Raw genomic sequence first — 12,398 nt, 5'->3', positions numbered from 1 at the left:
AGAAAAAGAAAAAGAAAAAGAAAAAGAAAAAGAAAAAGAAAAAGAAAAAGAAAAAGAAAAAAGAAAAAGGAAAAGAAAAAGAAAAAGAAAAAGAAAAAGAAAAAGAAAAAGAAAAAGAAGACAAAGTAATGTGAAATAATTTACAAATGCTTACTCATTGAAGGAGACACCAAAAAAGATTAATTTAGAAGATGCAAATGTGGTCTTGAATCTTTTAAAGAAAAAAAACAAATAGAATCACAGAATTGTCAGGGTTGGAAGGGACCTCAAGGAGCATCCAGTTCCAACCTCACACTACAGCAGGTTGCTCACGGCCACAACCAGCCTGGCTTTAAAAACCTCCAGGGATGAGGTTTCCACCACCTCCCTGGGCAACCTGTGCCAGTGTCTCACAACCCTCATGGGGAAGAACTTCTTCCTAACATCCAATCTGAATCTCCCCATTTCTAGTTTTGCTCCACTCCCCCCAGTCCTATCACTCCCTGACACCCTAAAAAGGCCCTCCCCATCTCTCTTGTAGGCAAAGAAAACCCAAACCAAAACAACAGAATCCAAACCCAAACCAAAACCAATCAACCAACCAAATAAAAACACCCCCCCCACAAAAACAACCACACCCTCCCCCAACCAAAACAAACAACAAACCACCAAAAACCCAAATAAGCAAAGAGGAATTATGTCAGAAAGACTGAAGCAGACAAAACATAACAAATCTGTTTGCCTTCTCATGGAGAGTGATGCAAAGCCAGGACCTTCCCCTTTTAAATCTGGTTTACTCTTTATTTTAATCAAAATCTTTGTTCCATGATTAACATCCACATTTAGACACACCAAGATGAAGTCTGTTGCTCTCACATAAAATACAGCCTTCACCCCTGCGAGTGGGGTTCAACCAACCCTTGATGGAAAGGCACATGTGCCAATTATCATTTGCAGTAAGAACAAGAATGCAAGTAGCACAAAAATCTTGATGAAATTCACAGAGTCACAGAATGTTAGGGGTTGGAAAGGACCTCAAAAGCTCACCCAGTCCAACCCCCTTGCCAGAGCAGGGTCACCTAGAGCAGATCACACAGGAACACATCCAGGTGGGTTTTGAATATCTCCAGAGAGGGAGACTCCACAACCCCCCTGGGCAGCCTGTTCCAGTGTTCTGTCACCCTCACAGGGAAAACATTTTTCCTTCTCCATGTTTCCGTGGATCTTCCTATGCCTCAGCTTCCACCCATAGCCCCTTGTCCTGTCACTGGGCATCACCCAGCAGAGCCTGGCTCCAGCCTCTTGGCACTCACCCTGAGGGATCTTTATAAACATGAATGAGGTCACCCCTTAGTCTCCTCCAAGTCAAAGAGCCCTCAGCTTCCCTCCTCATAAGGAAGATCTTCCACTCCCTTCAGCATTTTTGTGGCTCTGTGCTGGACTGAGGGGCCCAGAACTGGACACAATATTCCAGATGTGGCCTCAGCAGGGCAGAGCAGAGGGGCAGGAGAACCTCTCTCGACCTACTAATCCATCCCAGGATGGCATTGGCCTTCTTGGCCACCAGAGCAAATTGCTGGCTCATGGTCAACCTTCCTCAAGCTGAGGAGAAGCCATTCCAGCAGCAAGTAAATGACATTTTTAAGCAGGAATAAACAGACTAAACTTTAGTAATCCTTCTGAAGACTCATTCTAAGTTTCTCTGCTGAAATCCTGCATAAATATTCAAGGTAATTACTGCATAATCACTGAGTCATGTGGGTCTGATTTCTTTTAAGAGAGGTGAAAAATGTGAATTGTCTCTTCAAGCAGGGCAGGAAACCCTAGGGGAAGGAGTTCAGGTTCTTGTTTAAGTGTATTATTGTTTTCAAGTTAAAGCAGTCTAGTCAAGCTCTCAGAGGAGGTTTGACTGCACAAATCCCTGCTCTCTCTCCATTCTTTGGAGTACCGAGTAAGGTTTCACTATTTCAGCCTTTAGAACATCCTTTTCTTAGAATTGGTTTTTAAAAAAAAACAACAAAAAACCCACCCCAAAACAACAACAACAACAAAAAAACCCCAAACACAAAGAAATTAAAGCAAAAAGGACATAATTGGGATACCTTCATAACAGAATTCCTGAAGTCAAAGGTTTCCTTCTATAAACTTAAGTAGAATTTACAAGATCAAAGAAACCATATACCTTTAAGCCATAATCTTATTAAGGCTTTATAACTGTGGGTCTGTGCTCAGCAGTGCTGTGCATGTAATAATGAGTTTTAAGGGATCCCTTAACTGGTATTATAAGGGATCTGATCAATGTCTATCAATAGATGAGGGGTGGGGGGGCAAGTGGAGGGGGCCAGGCTCTTTTGGGTGGTGCACAGTGGTAAGACAAGGAACAATGGAGACAAACTTGAACAGAGAAGGTTTCAGCTCAACATGAGGAGAAACTTCTTTCCAGTGAGGGTGACAGAGCCCTGGAACAGGCTGCCCAGGGGCGTTGTGGAGTCTCCTTCTCTGGAGACTTTCCAAACCCACCTGGATGCATTCCTGTGCATTCTACCCTAGGTGATCCTGCTTTTGGCAGGGGGGTTGGACTCGATGATCTCCAGAGGTTCCTTAAGTACTGTGTCCAGTTCTTGGCCCCTCAATTCAAGAAAGATGTTGAGTTGCTCAAATGTGTCTGGAGAAGGGCAACAAAGCTGGGGAGGGGTCTGGAGCACAGCCCTGTGAGGAGAGGCTGAGGGAGCTGGGGGTGTTTAGCCTGGAGAAGAGGAGGCTCAGGGCAGACCTCATTGCTGTCTACAACTACCTGAAGGGAGGTTGTAGCCAGGTGGGGGTTGGTCTCTTCTCCCAGGCAACCAGTGACAGAACAAGAGGACACAGTCTCAAGCTGTGCAGGGGGAGGTTTAGGCTTGACCTTAGAAGTTCTTCCCAGAAAGAGAGATTAGCCATTGGGAGGTGGTAGGGTCACTGTCCCTGGAAGTGTTTAAGAAAAGCCTGGCTGAGGCACTTAGTGCCAAGGTCTGATTGATTAGTTAGGGTTGGGTGGTCAGTTGGACTTGATGATCTTGGAGGTCTCTTCCAACCTGGCTGATTCTGTGATTCTGTGATATGATTCCATGATCACAGACATAAGGTAAGTGTCTGTACAACAGACTTTGCCAGCTGAGTCTCCCCTGTATATTTCAAACCCTTTCCACCTTCCATTGCTGTTCTTAAAACCTTACTGAAAAAACTAGCATAGGCTTTTAGCTCACCTTTTTCCCCCCCTGCATGAAGGAAGAGCCACCCTAGAAGTTAATGCAGTGAACTGAGTCCATTATAGCCAAATCAAGCAATGTTGTGCTGCAAATCTTAACTTTGCCACCCACTGAAATTTTAATAAGGACAAGGTGCCTGTGGGGAAGGCATAGAACTGAAGCCCTCTGCTCTTACACAAACTGGGATTGGAAGCTAGGGAAAGGAAATTAACACATCTCCATCTGTAAAATGAGGGTAATAGCTGAATTAAATTTTTCCATCCAGGCCTTGAATGAGCAAATCCTCAAAGCCTGGACTGCTCTGGTGTGAGCTGTCAGGAAGGTATTAGGCAGCTGGAAGGTCAGATTTTGCCTGAAAACTGTTTTGAGAAGCATCTCTCTCCTGAAGCAAGTCACCCAGGACAACAAGACGACATCAACAACACACACTGCCTTCTGTGGTCTTTTCCTGAGCCAAAAGCAAGTGTCCCTGCAAAATATGCAATTAACAAGATGCTAAAATTGTTCTGTGGTGATGAAAGTACTCAGAAGCATTCATTTTTAGCTCTCAAATCATTTGGGTAGGCTTTTCAAGGGACTGCATAAACACAGTCATTGTCAGCCTCAGATTATTGTGCCACCTTCTTCCTCTGGCTGTAAAGCTCTCCAAACATTTAGGTTCCCTCTCATTAGCACTGGCAAAGTGCTGGCAATTTCTCCTGGATTTTAGCTCTTCCTCTAGGGTGAGAAGTCCCCTCTCTGCTCATATGATGAACAGATGGGTGGCTAGGGAAAAGTGCTCAGCTTTCCTTCCTCTTAAATCACCTTTCCCCCCCCCCCCCCCCCCCCCAGTGATCTTTTCACAGAACATAAAGAAGTTTATTTTAATCTCCCTTTCCAAACTCAGATCCAGTGGGATGTTACACAAGAAACAGCTTTGCTAGAAAATTGGTGGAAAGCTTTCTTCTGTAAGCTTTGCACATTGTGCTTTTCTTCCATCTCTCCCTTATCCCTCCCAGTCTCTACCAATTATTCAGTCCTGGGAAATGCCAAGATTTCAGTTGATTGTTCTTGCTTCCCACTGGATCCGGGTCCTGGCAGCTATTTCCTGACAAGTACCTTGCAAAGGGCCACCTGGGCCAGCTGTGGCCAATTGACAACTAATAACCAAGCAGCACTTCCAGCAGCTTGGTGGGAATCATTCATGGCTGCTGTGCTCTACAGCAGGCACAGCTGCATCCAGCATTTTCTGGAACCTGCTCTCCTATGACAAGTGTTTTAGAGTAGGGCTGGTCAGAAGTAAGTAAGTGATCCCTTAGGCACAAAAGCTGGACAGCAGATTCTACCCTCCACTGCCTGCAAGGGTTTTGGATGAAAAAGAGATTGAATATTGGCTCCCTGTGACCATAGGTGACCATAGCCTGGAGAAGAGGAGGCTCAGGGGGGACCTTGTCACACTCTACAGCTGCCTGAAGGGAAGCTGTAGTCAGGTGGGGGTCAGGCTCTGCTCCCAGGCAACTTGGGACAGGACAAGAGGGCATGGCCTGAAGCTGTGCCAGGGGAGGGTTAGGTTGGGTGTTAGGAAGCACTTCCTGATGGAAAGGGGAATTAGAGACTGGGATGGACTGCCGGGAAGGGAAGGGAAGGGAAGGGAAGGGAAGGGAAAGGGAAGGGAAGGGAAGGGAAGGGAAGGGAAGGGAAGGGAAGGGAAGGGAAGGGAAAGGGAAAAGGGAAAGGGAAGGGGAAGGGAGGAAGGGAAGGGGAAGGGGAAGGGGAAGGGAAGGGAAGGGAAGGGGAAGGGGAAGGGAAGGGAAGGGAAGGGAAGGGAAGGGAAGGGAAGGGGAAAGGGAAGGGAAGGGAAGGGAAGGGAAGGGGAAGGGAAGGGAAGGGAAAGGGAAGGGAAGGGAAGGGGAAGGGAAGGGAAGGGAAGGGAAGGGAAGGGAAGGGGAAGGGAAGGGAAGGGAAGGGAAGGGAAGGGGAAGGGAAGGGGAAGTGGGAAGGGAAGGGAAGGGAAGGGAAGGGAAGGGAAGGGAAGGGGAAGGGAAGGGAAGGGAAAGGGAAGGAGAAGGGTAAAGGGAAGGGGAAGGGAAGGGAAGGGAAGGGAAGAGAAAGGACTTCATGCTACAGCCCTAACCTCAGTAATGGAACCTGTGGTTTCCGTACTGTCCCTGACTCATTCATGTGACATCAAGATCATCCACCAAGACTGAAGGAACTACACCACAGACAAAAAACATCTAACTTTGGTGGCCTGGCAGCACTTTTCAGGCTGTTTTTCATCACCTTGTGACCATGACAAGATTCAGGACAATACTACGACTAAATGTAGAAGCAGTAGCCAGGCTAGTCCTCTCTCCTCTGCCCTTTCCTACTTAATGATCATGCTCCCAGCCAATTGTTTCCCAGTGTATTAAAACTATGAATGGAGTTCTAAAAGACATATATGGGGCTTGAGCTGTTCTACTGAATTACAGAATTAACGTAGGCTCTTTATAGCCATGAATATGTATATCAGCAGTATTAAAGTACACAACTGTTCCAAACCACACAGATGAGACCTGTGCTGAGAGTAGATGTGTCAGTGTGTAGTAGTAGTGTGTCAGTGTGTCAGTAGTGTGTCAGTGTGTCAAACCATCACAGTAAAAAAGGACAGCACTGAGAGAATTTTGTATTCATCCATTGAAAAAAATATTTTATTTTATTTTTTGAATCTAGTGGCTCAGGAAAGTCTCTTCTGTATTTTCATAGGATCACAGGATGTTAGAGGTTGGAAGGGACCTCAAGAAATTATCAGGTCCAGCTCCCTGCCACAGCAGGACCATAGAATATAACACAGGTCACACAGGAACACATCCAGGTGGGTCTGGAAAGTCTCCAGAGAAGGAGACTCCATAACCTCTCTGGGCAGCCTGTTCCAGTGCTCCATGATTCTCACAGTGAAGAAGTTCCTCCTCGTGTTGAGGTGGAACCTCTTGTGTTGCAATTTATATCCATTGCCCCTTGTCCTATCACAGGGTGCAACAGAGAAGAGTACTTTACAAGGCTTTAGAAACTTAAGTCTGTTGTTAGGGCAGGAGTCTCCCCTACCAGCTGATACAAATGAATGCTTACAAAATTAACCGAGAGAGATACCTGAATAAGATGAACAAAATCCCACATCAAACAGAACACCTTTTTTCACTTAATTATATTGTCTTCAAACTCATTTGTATCCCTCTGATACAAGCACTATCCTCTGCAGTCTTTCAGTTATGAAATTGCAAAACCCTCAGTGTTGCTCATTGAATAATTTGTGTGCATGAGATGCAGTAGAAACAAGTAAGAAATTTCTTGTATATGAAACAGGCAAATCATTCTCCTGTATGCTGTATGTATGCCTGTCACACACGGTAAAGAAACTTTAGATAATTGTGAAATAGGTCACAGGATCACAGGATATTAGGGGTTGGAAGGGATCATCGAGTCCAACCCCCCCGGCCAGAGCAGGACCATAGAATCCAGCACAGCTCACACAGGAACACAGCCAGATGGGGCTGGAAAGGCTCCAAAGGAAAAGATTCCACAACCTCTCTGGGCAGCCTGTTCCAGTGCTCTGTCACCCTCACAGTGAAGAATTTCCTCCTCATGTTGAGGTGGAACCTCCTGTGCTGTAGTTTATATCCATATATTTCTACTAAACACTCTTTAGTTTTAATTACCCTCCTTTGATCCCAGGATTAATATCTTTTCCAAGTTTTCCATAAAGTGTTCTGGGACTAGGACTATCAGTAGCAGGTTTAGTATTGTGCTTCTCACTGAATATTCAGAAATTGAAGCAGACTCAGCCAACTGAGCACAGAATGAGTCATGAGATCATAGAATTGTAGATTCATAGAATCATTTAGGCTGGAAAAAACCTTGAAGATCATCAAGTCCAACCATTAACCCAACACCCATTTCAAATATTAGTGGTAACCCATAATCAGTCCTTTACCTAGATTGAAGCTAGGTGCCTAAACTTCTGCCTCAGAATATTAGAAGGCATATCAGTCTCCCTATTTATTGATATTAAAACAAATAAATAAAATCATTCTGTCAAGAATATATTATTGGGTAAATGTCAAAATGCAGTAGAAAACATTGGGACAGCAATGTGCCCTTGTGGCCAAGAACGCCAATGGGATCCTGGGGTGCATTAAGAAGAATGTGTCCAGCAGATCCAGGGAGGTTCTTCTTCCCCTCTACTCTGCCCTAGACAGGTATTAGCTGGAATATTGCATCCAGTTTTGGGCTCCCCTGTTCAAGATGGACAGGGATCTGCTGGAGAGAGTCCCACAGAGGGCTACAAGGATGCTTAGGGGACCTGAGCATCTCCCTATGAAGAGAGACTGAGAGCCCTGGGGCTGTTTAGTGTGGAGAAGAGAAGGCTGAGAGGGGATCTGATCAATGTCTATCAATAGCTGAGGGGTGGGGGTCAAGTGGAGGGGGCCAGGCTCTTTTGGGTGGTGCACAGTGGTAAGCCAAGGAACAATGGAGACAGACTTGAACACAGAAGGTTCCAGCTCAACATGAGAGTGACAGTGAGGGTGACAGAGCCCTGGAGCAGGCTGCCCAGAGAGGTTGTGGAGTCATCTTCTCAGGAGACTTTCCAAACCCACCTGGATCCATTCCTGTGCAGACTACCCTAGGTGATCCTACTTTGGCAGGGTGGTTGGACTGGATGATCTCTGGAGGTTCCTACCAACCTGTAACATTCTGTGATTCTGTGAAAGATCCACAGATATTAAGGTCTCATCTCTCTGATTCAGCAGGCTCCCCAAAATGCCTCAGTCTCTCCTGTTCTTTGAGAACAAGGGCCTCTGTCACACTGAAGTCCCACACCAACTGGATGATCTCTGGAGGTCCCTTCCAACCCCTTACATCCTGTGATCCTACGATTCTATGACTGTGCAAATATAATAATTTCATTGCTACCAAAAGAGAGAGTTCTATCCCCCATGCCACTCCATCTGTCTATTTCTTTCCTTCTCTATCCTGTATCTGTGCTTGCAGTCACTTCACCCTGTGATGAATTGGTTTAACTCATAACCTAAATGAAACTAAACTGGAATAAAAATTTTGCTGGGCTGATCAGTTGGACCTGAAGGTCTGATGAATGCCAAGGTGGGAAGCAGTGAGGGTAGGAAGATAAAAACACCCTCCTCCTCCCTAAATTGCTAGAGTTGTTCAGCTACTCCTCACCAAAGTGCTAGATTTGTTCTGTTGCTTCTGGATATCACAACATCATGGCTTCAAACTAGAGGAGAGCAGATTTAGATTAGATGTTAGGAACAGGTTCTTTATTATGAAGGTGGTGGAACACTGGAACAGGTTGCCCAGGGAGGTGGTTGGGGCCCCATCCCTGTAGATATTCAAGGTGAGGCTCAACAGGGCTCTGGGCAGCCTGCTCTAGCTGAGGATGTCCCTGCTGACTGCAGAGGGACTGGATGACCTTCAGAGGTCCCTTCCAACCCAGACCACTCTATGATTCTATGATCCCACAACTGGTATCTCACCTAAGAATGATTTAAGTGTTTCAGAGAATGAGAATTAGATCCCTGTGTCCTTTGCACAAGCAGCACAAAGAGATGCAGCCTGCGCACACAGTCAGAGTGGGACCTGAACCAGAGTCCTGACCTGTGCAGGACTGGCAGAGCTGTTCTCTGTCCAGCACAGCAACACTGACTCAGCTCCTCTGCATTCAAACTACAAAGGCAATCAAGGAACCCAATGCCAATAGTTAGAATGTAATTTCTGTGTACATGATACATGCTGTTAGGCTGCTTCCAAGTACTTCACCAAACTCTTTGAGTCCTGCAGGTTGGTGACTGTGTAGCGGGGAAAGACAGATATGGGAGCCTAGAAATGTTATCTCCAAACACAGAAGGAAAAGGCTGTGGGAGGATTCACAACTCAATCCTTGCTGTTGGTTTTTGAGGATTGTGATAAACTCATGATTTAGTGTCACCATCATTTTTAAGGGGCTATACAGACCTATCTGTTCCCCATTCATTGGTTAATTTTTAGCTTCCTGCCCAGAAAGCCAAGCAGAGCCTGGGCTGCATCAAGAGAAGTGTGGCCAGCAGAGCAAGGGAGGTGATTCTCCCCCTCTGCTCAGCTCTGGTGAGACCACACCTGGAGTACTGCATCCAGTTCTGGAGCCTCTATTACAAGAGGGATCTGGACATGCTGGAAGGTGTCCAGAGAAGGGCCACCAGGATGAGCAGAGGGCTGGAGCTGCTCTGCTATGAGGAGAGACTGAAAGAGTTGGGGCTGTTCAGTCTGGAGAAGAGAAGGCTCCAAGGTGACCTTCTTGTGGCCTTCCAGTATCTGAAGGGGGCTACAAGAAAGCTGGGGAGGGACTTTTTAGGATCTCAGGTAATGATAGGACTGGGGGGAATGGAATAAAGCTGGAAGTGGGGAGATTCAGGCTGGATGCGAGGAAGAAGTTCTTCCCCATGAGGGTGGTGAGAGCCTGGAATGGGTTGTCCAGGGAGGTGGTGGAAGCCTCATCCCTGGATGCTTTTAAGGCCAGGCTGGATGTGGCTGTGAGCAACCTGATGTAGTGTGAGGTGTCCCTGCCCATGGCAGGGGGGTTGGAACTGGATGATCCTTGAGGTCCCTTCCAACCCTGACTGATTCTATGATTCTCTGTAAATCCCTCAGGAGACTGTGGGGTTTTTCCTATTGTTTAGTTGTTTATTATACATTTTTTTTTTCCACAGAGACAGCTGAGTCTTTACAAGGCTGAAATAGACATTCTGTGTTTCTTTCTTCAGTGGCAGTGCAGGTTTAAGCAATTTCCACTCTCAGCCTTTCCTTCCTGTCTCCACACCACCACAGCCACTGTGCCAGCACAGCTGTTTGTGCAGTCTCTGATGAAAATGGGAACCATCTGAAAAAATCCTGGGGCAACAGAGAGGAATGAAAATCAAAAGGAAGCTTATAACAACATGTGAATTAAGATGTATGAGAGACCTAGCACTTGCTGGGACATCAAGGAGGTCTATGGAAGCCTCATTTAAGCTGACACATAGAGGTTCTGAAGTCTGGGGAAGGTTTTACAGTTTCTTATGTAATTCCAAAGCATGCCTCAGGAGCTCTCCTATGTCTAATTCAAAAGCTCTTTCTTTAGTGACTTTCACAGGATGTCAGGGGTTGGAAGGGACCCCTGGAGATCTTCAAGTCCAACCCCCCTGCCAGAGCAGGACCATAGAATCTAGCACAGGTCACACAGGAACATCCAGATGGGACTGGGAAGTCTCCAGAGAAGGAGACTCCACAACCTCTCTGGGCAGCCTGTTCCAGTGCTCTGTCACCCTTACAGTGAAGAAGTTCCTCCTCATGTTGAGGTGGAACCTCCTGTGCTGTAGTTTCTATCCATTGCCCCTTGTCCTATCCCAGGGTGCAACTGAGCAGAGCCTGTCCCCTCCCTCTTGACACCCAGCCCTCAGATATTTATACACATTGATTAATTTTTCTTTTAGCTATTTGCCACTTGTAAGGCTCTTCATGGAAAAATCTCATGGAATAATCTTAAACTTGTTTGAAAATGAATTTTGCTTGAGGAGGAAAGACAGATCCTTAGGTGACAGCTGTTCCATGCCTCTTTTGCTCTCTTCCCAGAAAGCAGTTGAATTGTAGCTAGATATATGTTTATGTATATCCATATGTATATGTAGAGCTCTAGGTAATGTTTATCTATGATGCTTAGATGTTTACTTATGTTGCTTGCAGTTTGACTTCTATATTTTTTGTTGCCTAGAGGAGAACAGCACATTCATGGCTTCTTCATCAAGTACAGCACATGTGTTATTTAACACTTTAAAATTCAAAATATTTTTTACTTGAACACAGCTGAATGCTCAATTTCCATGAAGTGCATCAAGAAAAGTGTGGCCAGTAGGGCTAGGGAGGTTCTTCTCCCACTCTTCTCTGCCCTGCTGAGACCACAGCTGGAATATTGCATCCAGTTTGGGGCTCCCCAGTTCAAGAGAAACAGGGATCTACTGGAGAGGATCCAACAGAGAGCCAGGAGGATGCTTAGGGGACTTGAGCATCTCCCCTGTGAAGAGAGACTGAGAGCCCTGGGGCTGTTTAGTCTGGAGAAGAGAAGGCTGAGAGGGGATCTGATCAATGTCTCTCAATAGCTGAGGGGTGGGGGTCAAGTGGAGGGGGCCAGGCTCTTTTGGGTGGTGCACAGGAATAAGCCCAGGAACAATGGGTTCAAACTTGAACAGGGAAGGTTTCACCTCAACATGAGGAGAAACTTCTTTCCAGTGAGGGTGACAGAGCACTGGAACAGGCTGCCCAGGGAGGTTGTGGAGTCTCCTTCTCTGGAGACTTTCCAAACCCACCTGGATGCATTCCTGTGCAGAATACCCTAAGTGATCCTGCTCTGGCAGGGGGGTTGGACTGGATGATTTCTGGAGGTCCCTTCCAGCCTCTAATGTTCTGTGATTCTGTGAAAGATCCACAGATATTAAGGTCTCATCTCTCTGATTCAGCAGTCTCCCCCAAATGCCTCAGTCTCTCCTGTTCTTTGAGAACAAGGGCCTCTGTCACACTGAAGTCCCACACCAAATGCTGCCCATTTAGATCTGTAATTTTGGAACACTGCCCAGATGTATTACATGTGGGGGGCTGAGTATCTGGTTTCCATTCCAGGGACCAGGCAGTAAAATGTTTATCATTTAGGGGCTTGGAGTTTTTGGCTAATTTCATGGAATAACAGAATTATCAGGGTTGGGAGGGACTTCAAGGATCAGCCAGTTCCAATTTCCCTGCCATGGGCAGGGATATCTCACACTAGATCAGGTTGCTCACAGCCACATCCAGCCTGGCCTTCAAAACCTCCAGGGATGAGGCTTCCACCACCTCCCTGGGCAAACTGTTCCAGTGTCTCAACACCCTCAGGGGAAGAACTTCTTCCTAGCATCCAATCTGTTTGAGAGTAATGATTTGGACTATTCATATCCTCAAAGCCAGGCAGATGCCCAGGAGATTTACAGCAAAGTTAAATCACAGTAACACAGTGGTCTCCAACTCAGAGCTTTTAGTCACATGCTCTCACTTTTCTTCACCTCATACACTGTGTATGTTAACTATTTTTGAGTAACTATTTTTCTCCTTAAGCCCTAAATTGATGACACAATTTGCCTGTTATTTCACACTCAT

Source organism: Indicator indicator, chromosome 3, assembly GCF_027791375.1.
Source record: "Indicator indicator isolate 239-I01 chromosome 3, UM_Iind_1.1, whole genome shotgun sequence".
Classification (NCBI taxonomy): Eukaryota; Metazoa; Chordata; class Aves; order Piciformes; family Indicatoridae; genus Indicator; species Indicator indicator.
This window is presented reverse-complemented; position numbering follows the sequence as displayed.